Source organism: Perognathus longimembris, chromosome 3 (genome assembly GCF_023159225.1).
Source record: "Perognathus longimembris pacificus isolate PPM17 chromosome 3, ASM2315922v1, whole genome shotgun sequence".
Classification (NCBI taxonomy): Eukaryota; Metazoa; Chordata; class Mammalia; order Rodentia; family Heteromyidae; genus Perognathus; species Perognathus longimembris.
Window position 1 is genome coordinate 47182779 of NC_063163.1, and position 23958 is coordinate 47206736.

Here is a 23958-nt window from a genome sequence, read left to right on the forward strand (position 1 = left end):
ATTGAAATATAAGTGGCCACCATTGTATAAGTTTAAAAATTTCCTAATGTTCAGGTAACATACAAAAGATAGGCTAGATTTCTACAGGGGAGGATTGGGTAGAGGAAAGAATAACTAAATACATGACTAAATGAAATAAAAGCCAAATGTTTATTTTTGTAATTACTATTTCTTGTGCTAACATTCTGAATCATTGAAGACAAAATCCTAATAAAAATATACTTAAAATGAATAGAAATATGTATTTAGTCATATCAAGATACCTTCTTATGATAAAATACAGTTCTCTTCAGGCCTATTCCTCTCAGTAGATCAGTTGAAGGTCAGTAATGCAAGTAAAAGATCATTTAGTGTCTTTTTTTAAACCAAAATTGCACACTAAATTAGTTTTGAAGGGTAAACTTGAAGTTCATTGGAGTTAGTCATTACAATTTATGTGCTAAAACTCATTCAAATCACATACTACAACAGAGAAAAGGCAAACACCTATTTTAGTTCAGCTTCACAAATGTACTAGGATAAGATAAGAAGGATTTTTCTTTTTCCAAAATGATATGAGTTACAAAGAGAAAATGGTCTGCTTACGGTATTAGGTTTTAAAAACTGAAAAATAAATATAGAGGATGATAGGAGACAGAAATTAGCAAAGTGAATTGGAAATTGTCAGTTCATATGCCTTAGAAGCATCTGGTGGATTGCATCTATTCTCTTTCTACTTAGACATATGGGAATCTGAAGTTGACACCTACAGGACTCCCTTGCAGCTAGGATGAGAATTAGGCTTTGTTAAAGATACACTCTTGGACTTTGAATGAGGAAGGTGGAAGTGAGGAGGAAATTATCTTACTTTCAGGTTTTCTTTTTGGTCAGATTTTCTTGCAGCACCATTGCAGTCTTCTTAATTAAGCTTCCCGAGCATTTTGGTGCCATTCAGAGGCAGAAGCAACTGTGTTATCTTCTCATCTCTGGCGATTAGGTTCTTGGATAACAAGTAAGGGACTGGGTTTTGAATATACAGCTTTAGGAGGAGCCTTAGCCTTCTTGGTCATTGCTTTAGGATCATCCACAAACTGTCATTCAGGCCTTTCAGAGGTTTTGTATTACTCTTTTATTTCTGAATGCACTTAAAACAATTTGGCTTCTTGCAAGGTATTCCACAGAAAACAAACAGCAAATAAGTTTTCAGGCCATTACAAATGAATGTGAGGCCTGCTGAAATTTGCTTTTCCTTCTCCACACATAATCACTAATGCCTCTCACCAGGCATCAGCATGCAGGGGTGGGGAAGGTCCAGCAAAAGAGGAGATGTCAGGTTTCCATATTCAATTGCCTTTAGGCTGAGATGTAGATTAAGCTTTCTTGGAACTATGCCAAATCTCTCTGCTCCATGTCAATTAGCACAAAAATTGTAAAATATAGAGCTTTTATTCCCATTCAAGATATGGTACCTGAAGCTGAGATGTTGAATACCTTGTCCAATATGACATGGTACTTAAGTGGGAGATTGCAAATTGGATCTTCTGTTATCTGACTATTAAGTGAGCTTTTGAAAAATACACAAATTCAAGTATATAGTAAACATCAGGGTTTAGTTCTATAGTTCTAGCAAAGATTGAGTGGGAGTTAAACAAGAGGCAGAATGATTTGTTTTTCTTTTACGACGGGGATAATTACCTCCCTTTATTTCTGTTGGTTAGTTGGAGACAGATGAGGAAGAGGAGACATTTGAAAAAGACCACAAAGAGCCAGTGGATAGGAGAGACAAAAGGAAGTGAGGTGAGCTGGTGGTGCTGGTGCTAGAATGGCTGGTATGGGTTGGCTCTGATGTGTTTGCCAAGCGCTCATGTGTTGGTCTTTGGTGTAGCAGTTTTGAAGTGTAAAACCTTTAAGAAGTGGGCCCTAGTTGGGGTGGGAGGGTCCTTGGGTTATTGAATATGCTCACCCAGAGGAAATTAAAGTAGCTTTCGTGGGGTCCCTGAGTGAGTGCTCATAAGACTGAATTGTTCTAAAAGCCTGAGATTAACCTTGAAGTGTTCTTTGGTCACATGATTCCTCCCTCTCAAATATATTCCTGCCATTTGTGACACCATCTGCTAGGAGGTCCTCACTAGAAGTCAACTGATGCCTGTACCATGCTCTTGACCTCTAGAATTGTGAACTAAATATACATGTTTTTGTCTCATGAAGTATCCTACCTCAGATTTCTCATTATAGTAACAGAAGACTGATTAATACCGTGGTTGTGTCATTTTCTTGGCATTAGTTGTGATAGCGACAATCTTGTTGGTGTCAGAGATGGGGGTTGATTGGCTGATAGTGCTCAGAACTAAGGGAGTCAATGTAATGCTACTCAAAGATTAATAGTATTGCTTCTCCTGAGCTGGAGATTTCTAATTATCTTGTTTCTTCTTCTTTAGAATTATCCTCATTCTAAATGCAGGAAGATGCTTCTTTGTGCTCTGGCAAACTCCAGAGAGCTCAGCCACACTGCAGGGTTGGAGTCTGGGACATGGGTACATATCTTCTCCCCGTGAGTTCACATACCTTCCAGCCACAAACTTAGATATGAATTTTGTTCTGTAACTATGCTGACTCTAAGGGACTAGCAAGTGTCTCTGTGAATTGCCAGTACATTTCAACTTGTATGTGGATCTGTGAACCAAAAAACATGGTTTGGGATTCTAATTCTCCAACTTTCTACTTAGGCAATTTTGGCCAAGTTCATTAATCTCTTTGATACTCCGTTGAGGGGAAATAATATACTTTCTTATGGTTAGGAAGTAGTTAATTGAGTTAGCTATTTAAAATATGACAGATGCTTAGAACCTGTTATCTATTGTGTACATATGCCCCCAATGTACAGTAGCTATACATTGGGGGCATGTGTATGTACACACACACACACACACACACACACACACACACACTGATAAGAAACCACTGAGTACCAAAGTGACTTAAAAAAAATTGACCAGAACAGATTACCTGGGAAGCAACTGCATTCTAAGCTCATGCAAAATGGTCATGTTTCTCACAAATAAAATATTGCATTTGAATTGGCAAGGGCAAGGAATATTCTGAGCCACCTACTGTCTGGTGTTGAGAACAAAATAGAACAAAACAGCAACAAACAATTGGCATTTGGCTTGGTAACTCTGATCAGAGAGATCTGCCCACAGCCTGATCAAGTTCTGGGTGCACACTTCAAATAATTCGTACATGCAAAATCATTTCCTCTAAAGAGGAGCCCATCAACCTAATGAGTCATATTACAACAATTCCCAATTGTACATTTTCTGAGTGTTAAAAGCTTATAAACATTATTCTGAATAGCTCATGTACCATTAGACTTAGAAGTGTTAGAGAAATTTTTATCTCATCTTTCACCATTTTTAACAGATACTTAGTTTTATTTAAAAATAATTTACACAGAATGGAGAGCTTACTTTTTTTTTAAGGGAAAGAGGGAATAGTCAATTATCTGTAGATTGCCCTATTTTAATTATAAACCATCTCACAAAGTATCTGGAGCTGGAACTCCATGAGACTGATGATATGTAAAAATCAGCATGATTGGAAGTCAAAAAAGAACATAGTTAAGTGAAACGTTTTATTGAAAGTACTCGCAAAGTACTTGCTTCACAGTTAACGTTCTGCAAATCTGAGCTCCTTTGGGGAGTGAAGCTGAACTCTGAGAGTTTTTGGCCTCGGCTTGTATTCAGTTTGATTCAGATGCATACTATGTGCAGAATTTGTGTTTTCTTTGCTGCAAATTCTTAATCTTCCTTTCAATCCATTAGCTATTGAGACAACCAACTGTGGATAACTCGACCATGATGGGTCCTTCTGTGGGTAGGGATTACATAAAGTCTAGAAGGTGAGTGTGAAGGGGGATGTTTCCAGTGCTATCTGCCCATGGACAAGTCATGGTTTCTTCTATTGCTTTAAGGTGACAAATCATTGCATTGCCTGTCTCTTTGTCATTCACTCAAGAAATTGATCATTCCTCCATCTTGATATAGCAAATGATGATCAGATTCATCCCATGGTTAAAGCATACATGTTTGTTGAGAACATATTTTATGTTTTGTTTTGCTGACTTGTGGTGCTGGAGATGGAGCCCAGGGTCTTGCACATGCTTGGCAAGTGTTCTACTACTGAGTTGCACTTTCGCCCCTCTGGAACACAGTTTATCAATTCAAAATGGTGCAAACACATAGCCCTACTTTTGTAGACTTGACAAGCTAATCTCAGAGACCAAAGGGACAAAAACATTGTGGATTTTTTCTTTTTTCTTTTGGTTCTATGAGAACTAGATACAATTCTAAGGACAATGAAATTACTACTTTTTTTTTTTTTTTTGGCCAGTCCTGGGCCTTGGACTCAGGGCCTGAGTACTGTCCCTGGCTTCTTCCGGCTCAAGGCTAGCACTCTGCCACTTGAGCCACAGCGCCGCTTCTGGCCGTTTTCTGTATATGTGGTGCTGGGGAATCGAACCTAGGGCCTCGGGTATCCGAGGCAGGCACTCTTGCCACTAGGCTATATCCCCAGCCCGAATTACTACTTTTGACCCTGACTGATGATCAAGGTCCCTGGATAGAGCTGTTTTTCCCCCATGCCCTCACAGCTAATATCTCTTGAAGTTGTATGTTGGGTGGAAAAGAAAACACTTAAGATGGTGGTAAGATCATTCTTGGCCATAGTTTTACACCTGGCTAACTTCTCTACCAGAAATATTTTGAAGAATTATTTATTGTCAAAGTGATGTACAGAGGGGTTACAGTTTCATACGTAAGGCAGTGGGTACATTTCTTGTACAATTTGTTATCTCCTCCCTCATTTCCCCCCTTTCCCCCTTCCTTTCTCCCTCCCCGCTCTGAGTTGTTCAGTTGATTTACACCAAATGGTTTTGCAAGTATTGCTTTTGGAGTTGTTTGTCTTTTTATCCTTTGTCTCTTGATTTTGATATTCCTTTTTCCTTCCCTAGTTCTAATACCAGTATATATAGTATCCAGGGTACTCAGATGAGATACAGTGATAGCACAGAGGCAACCACAGGCAGGGGATACAAGGGGATCATCAACAACAAAAGCTACAGTTTCACATGGCATGTTGAAAATAATTACAACAGTGATATAACACTTGTTTCCATAACATGGAGTTCATTTCACTTAGCATCATCTTATGTGTTCATAAGGGCATAGCTGTTGGGCTCTTGTGATCCTCTGCTGTGACTAGCCTAAACTTGTACTAGTTATTCCCTATGAGGGAGACCATAGAGTCCATGTTTCTTTGGGTCTGGCTCACTTCACTTAGTATAATTTTTTTCCAAGTCCTTCCATTTCCTTACAAATGGGGCAATGTCATTCTTTGTGATAGAGGCATAAAATTCCATTGTGTATATGTACCACATTTTCCTGATCCATTCGTCTACTGAGGGGCATCTGGGTTGGTTCCATATTTTAGCAATGACAAATTGTGCTGCGATGAACATTGTTGAGCTGGTGGCTTTAGTGTGGTCTTGTTTGTAATCTTTTGGGTAGATGCCCAAAAGTGGGGCTGCTGGGTCATAGGGGAGCTCTATGTTTAGCCTTCTGAGGAATCATCATACCTCTTTCCAGAGTGGCTGAACAAGTTTACATTCCCATCAACAATGTAGTAGGGTTCCATTTTGGCCACACCCCCCTCCAGCATTTGTTATTGTTAGTTTTCCTGATAAAGGACATTCTTACTGGGGTGAGGTGGAATCTCAGTGTTGTTTTGATTTGCATTTCTTTTATGGCTAGTGATGTAGAGCACTACTTCATGTGTCTCGTGGCCATTCTCATTTCCCCTTCAGAGAAGTCTCTAATATCCCAACCCCATTTTTTACTGAAATAGAGGAAGCAATCTAGAAATTCATATGGAATAATAAAAGACCCCAAATAGTAAAAACAATCATAAGTAGGAAGAACAGTGCTGGAGGAATTACAATACCAAACTGAAAGCTGTATCACAAAGCTATAGTAATAAAAACAGCTTGGTATTGGCACAAGAACAGGCCTGAGGACCAATGGAACAGAACTGAAGATCTAGAAATGAATGCGTAGAACTATGCCTACTTAATTTTTGATAAAGGAGCTAAAAAAATAGGATGGGAGAAAGATAGCCTCTTTAACAAATGGTGCTGGCAAAACTGGTTCAACACCTGCAACAAATTAAAACTAGATCCTGGGGGGGGGGGGGAGGAACCAAAAGGGGGGGAGGGGGGTACGAGGGACAAGGTAACAAACAGTACAAGAAATGTATCCAATGCCTAACGTATGAAACTGTAACCTCTCTGTACATCAGTTTGATAATAAAAATTTGAAAAAAAGCAAAAAAAAACTAGATCCTTATATATCACCCTGCACCAAAATCAATTCCAAATGGATCAAAGACCTCAAAATAAAAAGAAACCCTGAAAACACTACAAGAAGGAGTAGGAGAAACACTTAGGCTCCTTGGCACAGGAAGAAACTTCCTTAACAAAGGCCCAGAAATGCAACAAATCAAAGAAAGGTTGGACATTTAAATGGGACTGCATCAAACTGCAGAGCTTCTTCAGGGCAAAGGACATAGCTTCCAAGAGAAACAGAAAGCCCACAGATTGGGAGAAGATCTTTACTGGCCATACAACGGACAAAAGCCTCATATCTAAAATATATGCAGAACTAAAACAATTAAATTCCTCCAAAATAAAACCTCAAAGAACCAACAGCCCCCAACAAGTGGACTAAAGTCCACCAGAAATTTTAAGCTAAGCTCTAGAGAACCAGTTGTAGCAAACTGGGAAGTAAAACTGAACTCAGAAAGAGAGTTTTGACCTTGGCTCACATTCACTGCTCGCTTCCTCAAAGGCCTCTTCTCCCTAGGCTGTCAGTACCCTTGGTCTTCTCTGTGGTTGCATACAGGCAACAGCCCCGAGTAAGTCTAGCTATTGATAAAGAAGCAGCTTGACTTTCTTGGAGATAGTCTGAGGGTCAAGAAGTAGGAGTAGAGGATGTCCCATTGGCCTAGGAGATAAAAACAAACAAGCAAACCTCCTGGAAGTAGCAATGGCATTTTCCCTGGTGCCTAACTTTAGACATGGAGGGTGAGTCAAATACACATGAGTAATGCCAACAAAAAGTGGAGGTGGGATGTTCTTCCTCTTACCCTGAATGCTGGGCTACGGGACCAGAATGCACAGAGTTCTGCCAACACAGGATTGCTCATAGGTTATAGTTCACTAGAGTGTTGGAGATGGTCTGGTTGGCTCTCTGGGAACAAGGAAGCAGACCTGGTAGAACTGAAGGATGAAAACAAACATCCTGCACTAACCATCCAGGAATGAACTAGGAAAGGGATGTAGAAAACCCTCAGATTTATGTCTGTGTTTCCTGATTCTTTTTTAGTTCTCTCTAATAAGGGGCCCTGAAGTGTTAAGATTTTCAAATAAAATTGAAAAATGAGAGACTTTTTAGATGAGCAATGGCAGATACTGGTATAAGTGCCATACTCTTCCTTCCTAGGTCTCGGCAGACATCACTAATCATATTATACTACTCTGCGATCTACCAAATTACAAAGGTCATCTCCTCCCAGGTGAGAGCTCACTTGTGCATTTTTTTTTGGAAGGAATTGGAAATCAGGAGACAACAAGAGACTGAGAAGTCATAAAGGATTTCATTCTGCCTTTCTTTGAATTTATCGTAATGATCTCAAAGCTTCTTAAAGTTTGTCTTAGTCACTTCAACTTTCTATTGAGAATATAGACTGCCTTACCATGACTCAGTCTAGGGAACTGATGCATCAACAAAAAAAGTCCTTCTTTGTTAATTTCTCTGTGGGTACTATGTCTGAATGAGTTTGACACGGGCATTATAACTTCCTATGAGGTAAAAACTGTAACAGGAATTACAGAAGAGCTACAACAACCCATTGCATGAATGGGTCCATTTGTTGTTTCAGTTATTCCACTTTGAAGATGAGGCATACTGTCATAGGGCTTGCATGGCAATAAAGAGAACAGATGATAAACAAAGGACAATAATGGAACAAGCCACTGCAGATGGTGTTCAGTGGTATGAAGAGTATACAACATGGTACCATGACAGCCAACCACACACTGGACAATACCACATTCTGCTAGCGGACTGATGTTTCTCCTAATTGGTGAGCTCTTGTCCTTAGAAGCAAAATCACAGTTTTGGGCTGGGCTGTGTCTTTCTCTGAGCCGAGCTTCAGGGAAGGCTGAGCACACCTCAGTGGGTGTGGCCATTGCTTAAGTCTCCTTCTACTTGTTCCACATCTGGATGTGGAGAGTAGCATGGAAGAGCTCAGCAGCTTTTAGACCTTTGGTGTGTCACTTAGGGTCTGTCACCAGGGTGTGGCTCCATCATTCAAGTCACTGCCCTGGATTAAAAATTTTTGATTTTGAATTATTTTTCAGGTAAGGTCTCATGTATTCCAACACCCTTCTGCCCCCCGCCCTCAGGTCTTTCTGAACAGTGATCCTACTTACTGGCATTCTTTTTCTTTTGCAGTACTGGAGACAACCACAGCCTCCAGCCTTCTAGGCCAGTGTTCTACCACTTGAGCCACACCCTCAGCTCTGTTCCCATTTTTTCAAAGACAAATTCTTCCTTGCTTTCCAGTCTGTCCTTGAACTCTTGATCCTGCCTCCACTGCTCAAATAGCTGGGATTACACACATGCATCACCATGTCCAACTTCTTTTGGCATTGTTATCTTGACATCCTAATATGTCTTCCCCCTCCAATGTTCCTCATTAACTAGGAGAAAGGTCATTTACAGGGAGACGTAAACAACAAAAACAAACAAAAAAATTCCCCAAATGATATTTACCTTCTATAATTACCCATGATACCTTAACAAGTTACCATAGACTCCCTCCTGAGGCTGTATTGCAGGGCAGACAATAGCTACTTCTCATCTCCACCCCACCACATGGTGTTGGGCAGGCGCCAGACCCATCCCTTTCCCCAACTGTTTGGCTGATGAGATTTTGGAAAATCTCCAGGGAAAGTTGTTAAAACTAATCTGAAACAGGTTATTATTGGCATGGGGATACACGGGAGGTGTGGGACCGGCAATTGTGGAGTTAGTAGGAAGTTTCTGAAAGTGAAGAGAACAATCAACAGAGACCTGTAAGGGCAGCTTGGGGAACACTGGGACCTCAGGAGAGGCATCCCAGTCTCCTGTTGTGACTGGATTGGCACCTGTTTAATGCATGGGCATAGCCTCATGGGATAAGTAGGCACCATAGGGTAGGGAGTGACTTTAGAGGGTGGTGAGATTCAGAAGCTATGGATTTTAGGCCAATGCATGGACTCTCATTTGGTCATTACCTTTCAAGTTTCAAATTCTCAATCAGTAACACAGAACGAAGTCCTAAAACCTCAATTACACTGTTTCACAGGCACCTTATACAAAAGTGCTGTATTTCTGAGTTTAGGCCTGATGATCCTGGAAGGGAGGTTGAAGCTGTCTTTCAGACAGACAGTAGTGAGTGTTTTCTGGCCTGCTAGGCCTCAGGCAGTAGACTGGGTCAGCAGGTCCAGTTGTCTGCAGTAATAAGCACTAAGCAGTGAGCCCCTGGGGGAACTTTCCTGGATCTGCGGGTGTGGGGAGTGGGGGGGGGGGGTTATCTGGCCCTCAGCTACAGGTATTTCATATGTGCCACACATGATTGGTGTGCCCAGGAACATGGCACTCGTGAGCAGCAATACACAGAAACTGCCAACTGTTCACAGTACACAGTAATTCAAAAGACATGGGAAGAGATGGAAGTATTCCTGCTGGACTAATTCTATCCTAAAGTGAACCTTGTAATCTCCCCTACACAGCCTCCTGGAAGAAATTAGAAGCATTTTTAAGAGGCTTGCCTTGACACAGCTGGGCACTCATTCCTTTTATTTTATTACTGATGCCTTTACAATTGGAAAATGTTATCATTGTGGGATTAAGTAGTTTGAAGGGAAGATTACTTTTAAATTTGAAAGAGACACTCATTTTTTTTTCATATTAAAAAATGTACCCTGTCTGAATCCCCATCTTCCCCTTCTTTTGCCTCTGCATGTTTCTAAAGCTGTGGCATGAGCTTGAAAGGCTGACCTTTAACTTCAGGGAGGAGGAGGAAGTGCAAAGGAGTGGCCATGGGGGCCTAGGGAGGGCCGGTGACGTTGGGACTCAGCCACACCCTCCTCTCTCCATTAGACCAGAGCCAAGACTGTCCATCTGCTGTACCACTGCCTCTGAGAGGCACTGCTATATATTACTGTGGTGGTGCTGACAGTGTAAGCACTTCCTCTTTTGAAGTCTTAATACGCCCGGAGCTGTGGGAGCAGCAGTTAGAGCTCCTATTTCTCCCTCCACTATTGGCAAGCCAAGTTGGACTTGGCTTTCTCTCCAAGACACACCCGAGTGGTTGGAACTATGGAGTACAGTTAGATTTGAGAAGCTAATGAAGGACAAGGAGATGGGGATGGGCCCTCCAGAGTAGATTGTGCTTCATGGTGACTTGAACCATCATCGTTTCAGTGTTGGACAACTGACTCTCCCTAAGAAGACTGACTACATTTCTCATCCAAGAAGTGAAGTTTCTCTCTGTCTGGGGCAGAGTTGGCCTCTGCCTATGAGCCATTCCATGATCATCTCTCACTACCAGTGGAGGAACCTTGTCTGTCTGCTACCAAGGGAGGTTGCCTCTTGATCCTGTATTTCTGAAATCTCAAATCACATACATGTTTTCCTCTTAATTTCACAACAGCAATATTGGACATGTGATCATCCTATCCACAATGGTAAAATTAGCAATATGAGCACCCCATTATGTATACTTTCTATAATCCTGGTTAGAGAGAGAGAGAAGGAAGAAGAGGAGGAGGAGGAAGAGGGAGGAGGGAGAAGCTATGTGGAAAAGGAGGAAATGAGGAATCCATGTCTGGAGTTGAACGCCTTGTGGAGCTTAGTACCTAATTATGCTCTCCCACTGTGGATTCAGGGACTCTACTTTCAGTCACAGGCCCTGATTCTTGACATGGAAGTATAGAAGTTAGAACTATGGCTCCAGCTGGCCTCCATTCTACATTGACTCATTCAACAAGAGCAGGGTAAACTCTTGTTCTTTGAAATGCTGGGAGAGTGAGAATCTAGTAACTCTCTGTTCTTGCCCTCAGGGGGCTACAGATTGCAAAAGACTCTCAGAAAGTAGGTTCTTCTCAGTCAAGTCAAAACAAATTAGCAAACACCTACTACTTTGTTGTGTAACCTGTGGTTTTTCATGCACTTTTGCTTCATGGCTCTTCCTGTATGACATCAGCTTCCTGGGGAAATAAATGCCTTGAGAGCTGTACTGCATCTCTTGTGACTGTGTCCCCTCACCAACTGACCCACTAGCCTCTAAAGAGGTCAGTGGATGCTTGCTGAATGAATATATGAGGTGAGGACTGTTTCTTTTTTATTTTATTTTAATGTTCATCTTCTACACATGTCAAACACAGAGCAAAGATGCTGGCTTGTCAGAAAATGTGAAATATGACTGCAATTAAGGCTTTATATGTTAAGTAATAATAAATAAATATTTGACCTTAGAGGTATAGGGTTGAATTAAACACACTTGGTCATGCTTACCAAGATTATTCTGTGCATAGCCCTTCTCTTGGTTATATATTTTTATTTTTCTCCTTAATTTCCCATTTCTTGTTCCCTGTCCCCTGATACCACCTTCTAATTTATTTTTGGAGTCCTTAATATGCATGTCATTTTGGAAGATCTATGGCGTTTTCCCTATGTATGTATGGTACTTCATTTTCCAGCATTTAGCAGTTTTTCTGGTTACCATTCTGTTATTGGTTAAAGAATATACACTGCCACATTTTTGTCCTTTGAAATTTTCTGAGCGTTTGGATTCAGATACGGTTTATTGTGATAAATTTCTCATGTGTCTTTCCAAAGAATTTGTATTCTTTAGTTATTGATTTCAGTGTTTATTATATCTCAGGTCATACTAATTAATCATGTGGTGCATATATTTTATATCTTTATTGAGATTACATCTGCTCTGGCAAACATATTAAATGGATTAACATCTCCCATAAGTTTTCTTCTTTTTTTTTCTTGTTTTCATTTCTATATTCTGAGGCCATGAAGTTAAGTGCTTAGACATTTAGAACTGCTGTATTTTCCTGGTAGATACTCATGAAATATTACTGTTAATTTTGCATTCTGATATTTTACCAAATTTATTAATTTTGGCAAATTCTTTAGCGTTTTCTGTCTAGAAGATCATGCCATGTGCAAATAGAGACGATTTTCCTTTGCCTTTCCACTTGGATATCTTATTTCTTTTTCCTGCCTAATAGCCCTGGCTAGAGCTCCAGTGCCACATTGAAGAGGAAATGCAAAAATAGTAAGATTGAAGCAGCAAAGCAATTGTTTTGTTCCTATGCTCATAGGAAAAAAGATATTGGTTGTTATTTTAGTTTTTGCTTACCAGCAAAATATTTTAACTCAAGGGTTCATGATTGTTTGATTTGCTTTCTTGACTGGCACTTTATCGCTTAAACCATACCACCAGCATTTCATTTTGCTGGTTATTTGGAGATAAAGTCTGGAGGATTTTTCTGCCTAAGGGTAGTGTTGTTGAACTACTATCCTCTGGATCTCAGTCTCCTGAGTAATTAGGGTTATAGTTTTTTATCTTTACTATGACATTAGCTCTAGGATTTTCAAGTACAACTTTTCATATAGTGATGAAATTCTCTCCGATTCCTAGGTTTCTGGTTTTTTTTTTTTTAAGTTATAAAAGGGTGTTGAATTTTTATCAAATACTTTTTTCTGCATCATTTGAAATGATTATATGATTTCTCCCCTTCCTTTTACTAATGTAGTGTTAATATTGATTTTTATATGCTAAAAGGATCTACCATTCCTGAAGTGATTATTATATAATCTTTTAAATATGGTGATTAATTTTGTTTGCTAATATTTTGTTGAAGAATATTGCATCTGTTTTTCTAAGGGATTGGTGACCTGTAGATTTTTGGTTTTATATTGTGTCTAGCTTTGGTATTTGTAGAGCAGAGCTCATCTAATGAGCTCTTTCTTAGTTTATTCTTTCTTAGTTTTGGTAAGAGCTTTAGAACTTTTTCCTTAGGCTTTGATAAAGATGTGTTAGATCTTCAAACAGCTAATAGAATTCACTGGTAAGTCTCATAACTCAAGACTTTTCTTTGGTGGGGCATTTATTTGGTTTCTTAGCTTGTTATGGGCCAATTGAGATTTTCTAATATTTTTTGCGTCTGTTTAGGTAATTTGTATATCTCAAGGAATCTGTCTGTTTCTTCCAGCTCATCTAATTTGTTGACACACAGGTACTCATAATAATTGCACTATGTATGACTTTAAGAAGTTTATTGAAGCTTCTTTGTGAAATTATACAAGGCAGATTTTGGTGAATAGAGTGATTGTTTGAAAGGATTATTTCCTGTCTGTTATGAGGCTATTAACACAGTATGCTTGAACTTACTTACCAACTATAGTATTAAATATTTTTAGTTTTGTGTCATTTAATCCATTGCTCTCTTGGCTTATAAAAGGAATTTATTAAATCCTAAAACCAGAGTTGTTCTATTAAATTCTCTCCAGATTTGCTCTTTTCTTTTGAGACTACTTTATTAAATGCTCATATGTTCATATTAATGTAATCCTTTTGCTCTTGAGTGTTTTACCAATGTGTAATATCTTACATTGCCAGTTATGTTTTCCATATTAAACTATCTTATGTGATAATTAATTTTTCTGCTGGCTTGTCTTTGGTTCAGATTTTTTAGTTATCTTTGAAAAATTCCTTGTGATTTTAAAAAATTGTATCCTGCAAATAGCAGAGTGTTATTTATTTTAAAAAAGTCAAATCTGATCAGTACATTCAACTAGTTTTTGCTTATATAATTCCTGTTGTATTAAGACATTTCTATTTTATGCTATAGTCTTCTATTTTTGTTGTTTGTCATTTTTTTCTTTCTTGTTTTGGCTTGAAGATTGCTTAGCTCTACTTCTTAGGATTATCTTGTACTTACTCAGATTCACACATATTCATTTTCCTCTAACTTCATAAGTCATCCACATCTACATTTTGCCTTGAGCAAGATAAGTACTCAAGTTTTAGGAACATAACATTTTTAGGAACACAACTACGTTTATTAATACAATGACATTCTGAGTGACTACAGTTTTGTGTTGTTTTTTTTTGGCCAGTCCTGGGCCTTGCACCGTCCCTGGCTTCTTCCCGCTCAAGGCTAGCACTCTGCCACTTGAGCCACAGCGCCACTTCTGGCCGTCTTCTGTATATGTGGTGCTGGGGAATCGAACCTAGGGCCTCGTGTATCCGAGGCAGGCACTCTTGCCACTAGGCTATATCCCCAGCCCCGAGTGACTACAGTTTTAATCTGGATTGTTATGAATGTACTTTGGAATTTAGACTTTAAAAACTTTAAAACTTATTAGTTTAAACAATTTTATTAAGTTGTTTACCCTCCTCACTTCTAACATCTCATAGTATCGTCCCAGACTTATTTCATTTCTTGTTAAGAGTATTCTTTCCAGGAGTATTTTCAAAGTGCATCTTTGAGGATATTATTAGTAACACAAGAGCTTAGACTATCTTTATAGCATCTCTAAATAACAGTTTGGCAAGGCATGGTATTCTAGATTTAAAGTTCCTTTTCCTTAACCGATTACAAATATTGCTTCATTGACGTTTTCTAAGGTAATTATTGAGAAATTTAGTTTTGTAAATTTGACTTTTCTTACTTTATTTTTAAGTTTTATATAATCCTTAATTGTACAAAGGAGTTGCCATTCAATAAAGTAGTACATGAATACACTGAACCTTGATCAACATCGCTTCCCTCATCATTCTACCCATGCTTCCTATCTTCTTATCTAAATTGTCTTTAACAATTTCAGTGTCTATATCCTTTGGAGGCTTACTTGGAATGAATGCTCCTAGACTTGGTGTTTTGGCTCAGAAAGTTTTTCTGTTCATTTTTGCTGAACTATTAATTTTAATAAAATACTTTCATCCCCAGTATGATGGTCAATTATGTGTCAACTTGGTTAGGCTATAGGTGCCCAATTGTTTGGTCCAACACTAGTCTAGATGCTCCTATGAAAGTATTTTTGTAGATGTGCTTAACACTTCAAGGAAAGGAGATTACTCTAAAAACTGTTCAGTATCCATTCAGGTAGAAGTCTTAGGAACAAAAACTCAGATTTCCCAGAGAAAAAGAAATTCTGCCTCAAGACTGTAACACATAAATTCTGCTCAAGTCCCTAGTGTGCCCTATGAATTTTGAACTCAAGCCTGCAGTTGAAAATTCTCATTGAATTTTCCAGCCTACTGGCCTATCCTTTAAATTTCAGCTCACCAGTACCTATAATCTTATGAGCCAGTTCTTCAAAATCCCTCTCTTTCTGAATACACAGGTGCACACTGTGCCCCTCTCAAATTACCTCAGATTCCACATTGATAGATACAACCATGTATGAAAAATATCGAATGGTAAAAGTGCCATGTTGCTACTGAACATATACAGAATTCTTTCCTTGTCATGAATCCCTAAACAACACAGTATAAAAACTATTAACATAACATCTCCACTGTATTAGGTATTATAAGTAATCTGGAGATTACTGAAGTATATAAGAGGATATACATGGATTATAGGTAAATACTATGTCATTTTGTATAAAGGACTTGAGCATCTGTGGATTTTGGTATCCACAGGGATGCTGGGACCAATCCTTTGTGCTTACAAGGGACCACTGTAAAATAAGCTAAACTACCAAGATGATGATAGCAACTCTATATAGAGTGCTGTGGTTTCTATGTGTCCCAAAGAAAACATGTGCTGGAAACTTGATGTTTAATGCAGAAGTATGGGAGGTGGAGCCTAATGAGAGGAATTGGGACAAGAGGAATCTGCCCTTGACAGTGGATTAATGTGGGTATTGTGAGAGTGAGTTTGTTGTGGTGGGAGTGGGATCCTCATAAAAGGATAAGCTTAGTCTATCTTGGGGGCTTTGGTCCTCTCTGTCTTTTCACCATGCTGTAGTACAGCAAGATGCTGCTCCCCCCGCCCCCCCCCCCACCCCGCAATCTCAACCAACATAGCTCCTGTTGGTTCAGTTCCTCTGGAAAATTCTGACTGATGCATCCATTAACGATATTCCTTCATCTTTTAAAAAGTGATGACTTCTTCAAAACTTCAGTATCTCCTTTCTACTTGCTAGGTTTCCTCTGTTTTGTACCTACTTCCTCTGGTTTCTGACCCTGAGAAACATCAGAGGCTTTTCTGTCCTTGGACGTCTTCCTTAGTCAGGCAACCTTTCCCTATAGGGAACCCTGCCTTTGGCTGCTTCAGGACTTTCCTGCACATCTAGTGGGCACTAGCCTGGTCTGACATCACTTTCCCTGCTTTGTTTAGATCACGGGGCAGAGAGGGGAGGCTTACTAGGGCCTGAGCTTCTTCTGGGGCCCTGCATCATCTCCACACGGACACCCAAACCAAATCCTATGTTCTTGCAGCTATACTTGCAGGTTTCAGGGGTTCAGCAGGTTTCTTTCTGTTCATGTATCTCATAACTTGGTTTTAGGGCAAGGAGGCAGCAACCTGTATTAGAAGAGTACTTAGAAACTGCTATGAAGAGGCACCTTCTTGACCCTTGGATCCACAAAGTAAATAAAAGCAGAATAAAATGCTGACATCTCTGCTTACATTTTGCCTCTGTCTCCTTTGCTCTGAGTCTTTCTCTTCTGAAGTCACCTTGAGATTCTGGGAAGAAAAGGCTAATTGGTAAACATCTTTATGACAGTGAACTGAAATGACACCCAAACAATAGCAAGGCTCACAGGACAGAGCATCTCCACATTACCTGTGATGGTGAAGCTGTAGCCAGGGGCAGGAGTAATCATCTCAGGGGGGATTGGACATTGATGACAGCTTCTTTTACCTTGTGTAGGACTAGAACTGAATGACCTTAATTATGCACATCTCTCTCCTCCTTTTCCAGTTCTACCTCTGTTGAAATCTAAAGCTTATGCAATCCATATATGAGCTGTATAGCTTACTTTTCCTCTTCCTATGCCTACCACATTGTATAAATCTCCTTTATCTGCCCTTTACCACCACTTGTCTCTGTAATTGGCATATTGCGACCAGTGGCTGAATTTGGTCTGTTGGGATTTCCAGAGAAACTGGGGGTTCTACCCTAAAACTTCTGTCACAGTATTAGTTCATCATCTTATTGCCACCTTTTCAAGCACTTGCTTGCTTTGACTGACTGAATAACGGCTGATGGAATACCAGAAGGATGCACAGATTTCTTGTGTTATAGTCAGTGGGTAAACTTGGGTTGTAAAAGGAAATCTGATATTTCCATATTCCAAGTGAAAAAAAATATTCAGCCAACCCACTCTCACAAATACAAATAAATGAAAAAGCTGGATAATGTGGCAGACATGGGATGATCTTGTTAGAACTGGTTCCCTAGGTGAGCAATGGATGGAGGAAAGGGCACAGGGAATCTTTTGCCTGCCTCTGTTGGTTGTGCCTGAACCCTGACCTGCTGCTCCATATCAGTGAGCAGAGGAGATAAGTGCTCTTTCACAGACTGGAACTCCTCCCTTAGCCTAGGATGGCATTTGCAGAGGTTTGGGATGAAGTTACTTGCCATTTACTAGGTGTCATCTTGAGTGCCAGAGGCTGCCTTCATATATGAGCATCCTAGAGTAGAAATATAAGCATCTTGCGTGGTTCGTTATTCAGATGCTTCTTGGAAAAGGAGCCCGTGGAAATCCAGATGTCCCCTCCCTGAGATATACTGTATCTCCAGCCCTGCCCCAACCTTGGCAATTTTTGCACCTAAGTTTGGTTAGGTATAGCTTATAAAGCAAGAAGAAAAGGCAAGGAATGGTATCATTGACTCCTCAAAATATCCAGGAGATTCCAACACAAGCGAATCTGATATAAATATGGAGTACACAAGTCCATTCCTTTGAAAACATCCCTGAACCTCCTGACCAAATTATGCCTACCTAAAGTATTTCTCTTAGACTAGGAAGCTCTTACTGTAGATGGCAATGGTCTGAGCTGGGCTGTTTTTGTAATGATGAGAATTCCAGGTCATGTGCTTCATATGCATATAATGCCCAGGCTGGACCAGATTCAGGCAGGGGGCTGGAGAATTGCCCAGGGAGTCCTAGCTCTAGCTCTGTCTGATGTAATGGTGTACAAGGAATAGGAGCAGATATTGAGCAATCCTAGTTAAGTGATATGGTTTAGAGCAGGTATTTACCAGACATTTTAGTAACAGTAATAATAGTAATACCAACAACAATAATAATAACAATGACATCCAAACCAACATGAATGTGCTCTGTGTGTGTGTGTGTGTGTGTGTGTGTGTGTGTGTGTGTGTGTGCATGTGAAGGTACTGGGACTTGAACTCAGAACTTCCTATGCTCACATGGCTTCTTTTGCTCAAGGCCAGTTGGCTGCCACTTGAGCTATGCCTTCAGTTCCAGTTTTGTTTTTTGTTTTTACTGGTTAATTGGTGATGAGAATCTCTTGGATTTGTCTGCCTGAGCTGGCTTTAAGCTGAGTTCTTCAGATCTCAGCCTCCTAAGTAGTTACAAGTGTGTATGAGCCACCGGCACCTGGATTTTCTGGCTTCTTTCTCTAAGGAACACAAAAATATCTTGAGCTTGACATGGCTATTAATTTCATTAGAAAAATGCCAATTCTGAGAAGTATAAGAATTGATTTGTCTTGTGTCCCAAAGAAACAAAGTGCAAAGGTGGGAGTCCTGTGCTTCCCCCTGCTTGCCTGGTTACTGATCAGAGCCGGCACCCTTGGCTTGAAGGTGGTGTGCCCACTGCAGGTGAGTTCACATTTGCCATGCAAAGATTTTTCTCTATTATCTTTCCTCAATTGCTTACTTCGTAGGCTTTTGCTGGCATAAGCATCTGGTTCTAGAAGATTTTCTGTTCCAAAAGAAGCAAGAGTAATGGAGAAACAGAGACCTTTAACTGGTTTCCTTTCTTCTGCTGCCATTATTGGCATTTTGCTCCTGGCCTTCTGCTTCATTTTCCCTTGGCGATGAGCTGGGATCCATCAACAAGGATGGATGCAGGCCAAGTGCGCTGCTCCAGGTCACTGGGTGAAGTGGCCACTCAGGAGCCGCAGATCTGTGCTTTTTTCTTTCTGTGATGAACAGAATAGAATGTTTCAAGCCAGGCAGATTTTGCCATTGCTCTTAAGCCCAGGTATGTTTGTAGAGAGATAGGCCTTTTTTACTGCTATATTCTGTTGGTTTATTTTTTCTTATTTCCATTATGGTTACCTATATAAAAACCCCTAGAGAGCAGGAGGAGTAAAGGATACCACTCTGTGCATTTTTTTCTTTGAACCAATAACTTGATATGAAAGTTACTGTGCATGCATGGTGTGGGTGGTGGGTTAGGTGAGATAGTGTGAGATTTTATTCTGCTGAGAAGCTCCTAAACCTACTAAGGCAACTCTTCTGGGGTCTTGGGGCCTACCTGGAAACATTAGGTGGTCACTCCTTTCACAGCAATGTATATTGTAATCACAGGAATGAGGAACAGAGGTAAAGAAAAAGAAACAAACCTCACTGTTTCACTTAAAAAGATGTAGCCCTCAGATATACACTGGCTCTCGTTTGTGGTGGAGTGTTTTTCTCTCCTTGTTCATCCTGGAAAACATACCTGCCATTCATCTTTTTCATGACTTGCAGACTTCCTTTCAAAGAACCAAGAAGAAAAAGTGACCCCCATTGATGTCATCCAGAGCTCTTTCCAGCAAAAATCTCAACCCTTTCTTGGGCACTAGGTTTCCATCTGTGGAAACTCTAAATGTAGCATAGACATTATCAAGATGATGGCCCCTAGACCTGGTTCAGATATTGATGTAGGGTGAAACGTGTTCATGGTTTTTAATTTTTTCTAATGTATTTCCAGTCGTGAGCAACATTTGAGTAAGAGAGAAAGCAATCGGGGTCCACCATGCAGTGTTCTTTAAGTCGTGGGCCCCTGGGCTGTGCTGGATGAGCCTCCTCTGCGGGCCGAGGCTGGTCAATTGTCTTGACGACTAACAAAAGCCAAAGTAGGTGTCTCAGTGGGAGCTGAGTACAAACACTGGCTCCACAGGGCTTCGTGTACAAGGGGAGTGAATAGAAGCAGGTTTCCGTGGAAGTCTTATGACTGAGCTCTTTGCTTTTATTATTTGGTTTCCATGGTAAGTCTTTTCAAAAGGCTGGGATAACAGTGTCTGCATACACTGGGGAGCAGCACGATGAAGGATGTGGAACATCAGTGGAGGCTTGAGTGTTTAAAAAGCCCCTGGTTTGCAGAGCCTCCTTTGGTCCTTACAAAAGCCGCGTGGAATCAGTGTGGAATCCGATTCCCATTTGGCAGAGTGAAAATGGAGGTCCAAAGAGGCAAAGTGCCCACTCCTGGCTATGCATCAGAATGTGGGTCAGGCGTAGCTGGGCAACCAAATGGGGGTTTTCGAAGCATGCTCCGCCCAGGTCAGGTTTGATGATACCATTTCAGGTGCAACCGCCACCCCTTCTTCAATGCTGCTTCAGGAGATGTGTTCTCAGTGGGGAACCAACAAGGACACTTGGAAACACCTAGAAGATCCTTAGTTCCAATCAGTTGGCTGAAAGGACCACCGATACTCAGAAATGGAGGCCAGGGATGTTAAAGACACCACATCGCGTAGGACCATTCCCCAAAACAAATCTCTGGCCCAGATTTTCCATAGCAATTTTGTTGAGAAACACAGAAGTGCTTCTTTTTAAAAATAGATACTGAATTTATACATGTGATTATATTTGAGCTGAAATACATTTTTTTCATGTTAAATTGGATCTTTGAATGAGACAGGACTAGTCATCCTTTAAGCTGTTGTTTCTAAACTCCATTGGGCCCCATGGCTTTGTTTCTGGCCTCCCCACAGGTATCCCCCCGGGGCAGCCCTGACCTCTAAGATCTCACTTGTCTAAAATTCCAACGAAGAGCCAGAGAAAACTGACTGTAGGGAAATAGGCATGTGGCTTGGGCTATGTGTACAGGAACTGGCCTTTGCCAGTCTAAACTCCTTGACTTGAAGATCTTTGGGACCTCCCTCCACAAAAGAAGAGGTCTGGCAATGAGTGGTGTGGTGGGCCTGGCAGCCAGGTTGGTATCACCAGCTGTTCCAATCCTGCTAGACCTGCGTACCCAGGAGGCCCACTTCTTCACCCTTCCCTCCCACTCTGCTGTGCAGCCTGAGATTTTCAACAGAGACGGTGACTGTTGGGGGTGACAGGGAAGAGTGTTACACATACAGAAACCTGTCACAGTCGAGAGCTGGTGAGAGCTGAGAGGTGCCTGTGTATTCGCACACCCCTCAATGGCTGCGCAGGGCAGCATCTTGATCATTGTGTGAGCATTCTGACTAGTGGGGCTCCCTCCTCGCAGCTGCTGCTGGCTGCCTTGGCACAGCAGCGGAGAGTGGGCAGAAACCTGCTAGTCTCTTACCAAATCCTTTTGACACTTGGTGACAGAAAGAGGCACCCACACACGTCAGGAGGGAAACAGAAGACACTGTAGAACTGCCTTAAGAATGCTGGCCAGGTGCCTTTCTGAAATGGGTGGTTCTCTTCCCCGCACCTCTCCTCCCCGCCCCCCCCACTTCACAGATGAGAACACTGAGACTTCCAGTGAGTAGAGCTTCTAGGTGACACAGCCAGATGCTTCACACACATCTGTCTGGGCTGAAAAGACTCTTCATAGCTACTGTGAGTCCCCGCCTCTGAGAGCCAATGCTGCTATGTACCTGGGAGAGCAGAGCATGCCTTTTTCTGTGATGAGTCCTTGGGTCCTATGTGGGCTGGAGCCCACTCTTCCGCTTGGGATCCTTTTGTCTACTTTGGTAACCATCAAGGTCAAAGAGCTTAGTACTCTGGGGAGTGAATAGTTATGTTGGAAGTTTAAGCTTCCCTTCTATGTCTTTGCAGTGCCAAGCGTCCATCACATTCAGTTATAAGTTCCATGGCTCAGCTCACATGCAGCAGCTTGTAGACCAGGGGGTGGAGACTTTAGGACAGAGGATATAGTTGAGTTGGCAAGGAGTGTGGCTGAAAGCATGGATGATAGGCAGGGGACAGTGAGTGGTACCTGAAGCAGGGGGGCTGTGAGGGTCCTTTGTTACAAACACAGCAGCCTAAAAGGTTCTGCATAGCCTTGAACTCTGACATTAACATGTGGCAAGTAAGGCTTTATTACAGGCACAAAGTAAGGAGCACCCCCCCAAAAAAAAGCTCACTTACCACAATGATTTCTGCATACTGAGCCAAGTAGAGCTGAATCAAAAAGAAGAATCTCTGTAATGGGTCTTGTTTATTGATTCATCATGACTTTTGCATTAATTATGACTTAAATGTTACATTAAAATACTAATTTTGTACTAGGTGCATACCTGATTCATGTCCTCTTACTGTTTTCCATTGGGGGGGCAGTATTGGGATTTGAATTCAGAACTTACACTTGCTAAGAAAGCAAGTACTCTGTCACTTGAGTTATACCTCCTAGCCATTCTCCTGCTCTTCTTATTCCAGCCTCAACATTATTATCAAATTCCCTTTTCAAGTCCTGCATCGTCTTCCTTACTTTGGTCAGCTGTTCATTTATATTCCCTAGGATGCTTTTTGTTTCCTTTTTCATTTCACTGATCATTCTTATAATCATCCTTTTGAGTTCTTTGGGATTTCATGTACTTCATTAGTGCTAGTGTTATATGGTTGTTTAATTTTGGAAGGGTCCTGTTGCTTTCTTCTTCTTCTTTTTTTTTTTAATGTTTCTCCTGCATCTTAGACCAAGGAGTTGATTGGAAGCCTTAATCACCATAGTCTTTCAGCTAAGAATTCTCCATTTTTAGGCAGGATTGGTAAGCAGTGAGGTTGAGCTGCAGTTTCTAACCACTGGACCGAGGAGATACCGCAGTAACCAACATTTGCTCCATTGCTCAGAGCACTGGGCCTGAACTCCAGCATCACTTAGATGCAAGAAAACTGGCTGGAATCTCTCACAGTTCCCAACATAAAGTTGTTGCTCCCTGTGGGCTGAGGGATAGGCCCATCAAGGGTCAATTGCTCACTTCTGTATTGCTTTTACTCAGAGGCTGTCTTTATTTGTATTCTAGGAGTGCTACTAGCTCCAAGGAGCTTTGTATCTCCAGTGATGGGTAAGTTTCCCCTTGTTGCACAACATCCTCATTAGTGTCTCCAGGGGTGCTAAGTGTCCATGCCTAGGGATGTCTTCCTACAGGGAGCAAGCAGGAAACTGAGTTCTGCCCAGCAGCGGAGAACTGAGAGACTCAGGTAACCTGGCTGCCAGACTCAGCATCTTCAGATTCTTTCTGTAGAAAGGAAGAGGCTGGGGATAATTTTGTGATCCACAGAGCCTTGGGCTCAGAGCTCTCTGTGTTCCCTGGTAGTGGACAACAGGTGAGGTGGATGGAGGTGAGGAGGCAGTTCCTGGAGGTGAAACATTCTGTCAGCCACATGATTGGTGCTGTTTTCATGATCTGGCAATGGGATTCTCTCTTCACCAACCACCCATCACCACACCCTTCACTTCATGCCTCAGCTTCTCAGTGGGTTCACAGCAGTGCCTCTACTTCTCCACAGCTGCCTCTCATGGAGATCTGTCCCTAGACACTGTGGCAGAGTATACCCAGACTTCTGCAGCTATGATTACTTCTTGTTTTCAAGTCTCCAGAGGAGCTCATTCTAGAATAATTACTTCTCTCTCAAGATGGCACCTTACTATATAGCTCTTGAAGAAAAGGAAGGTGACAGCATTTTC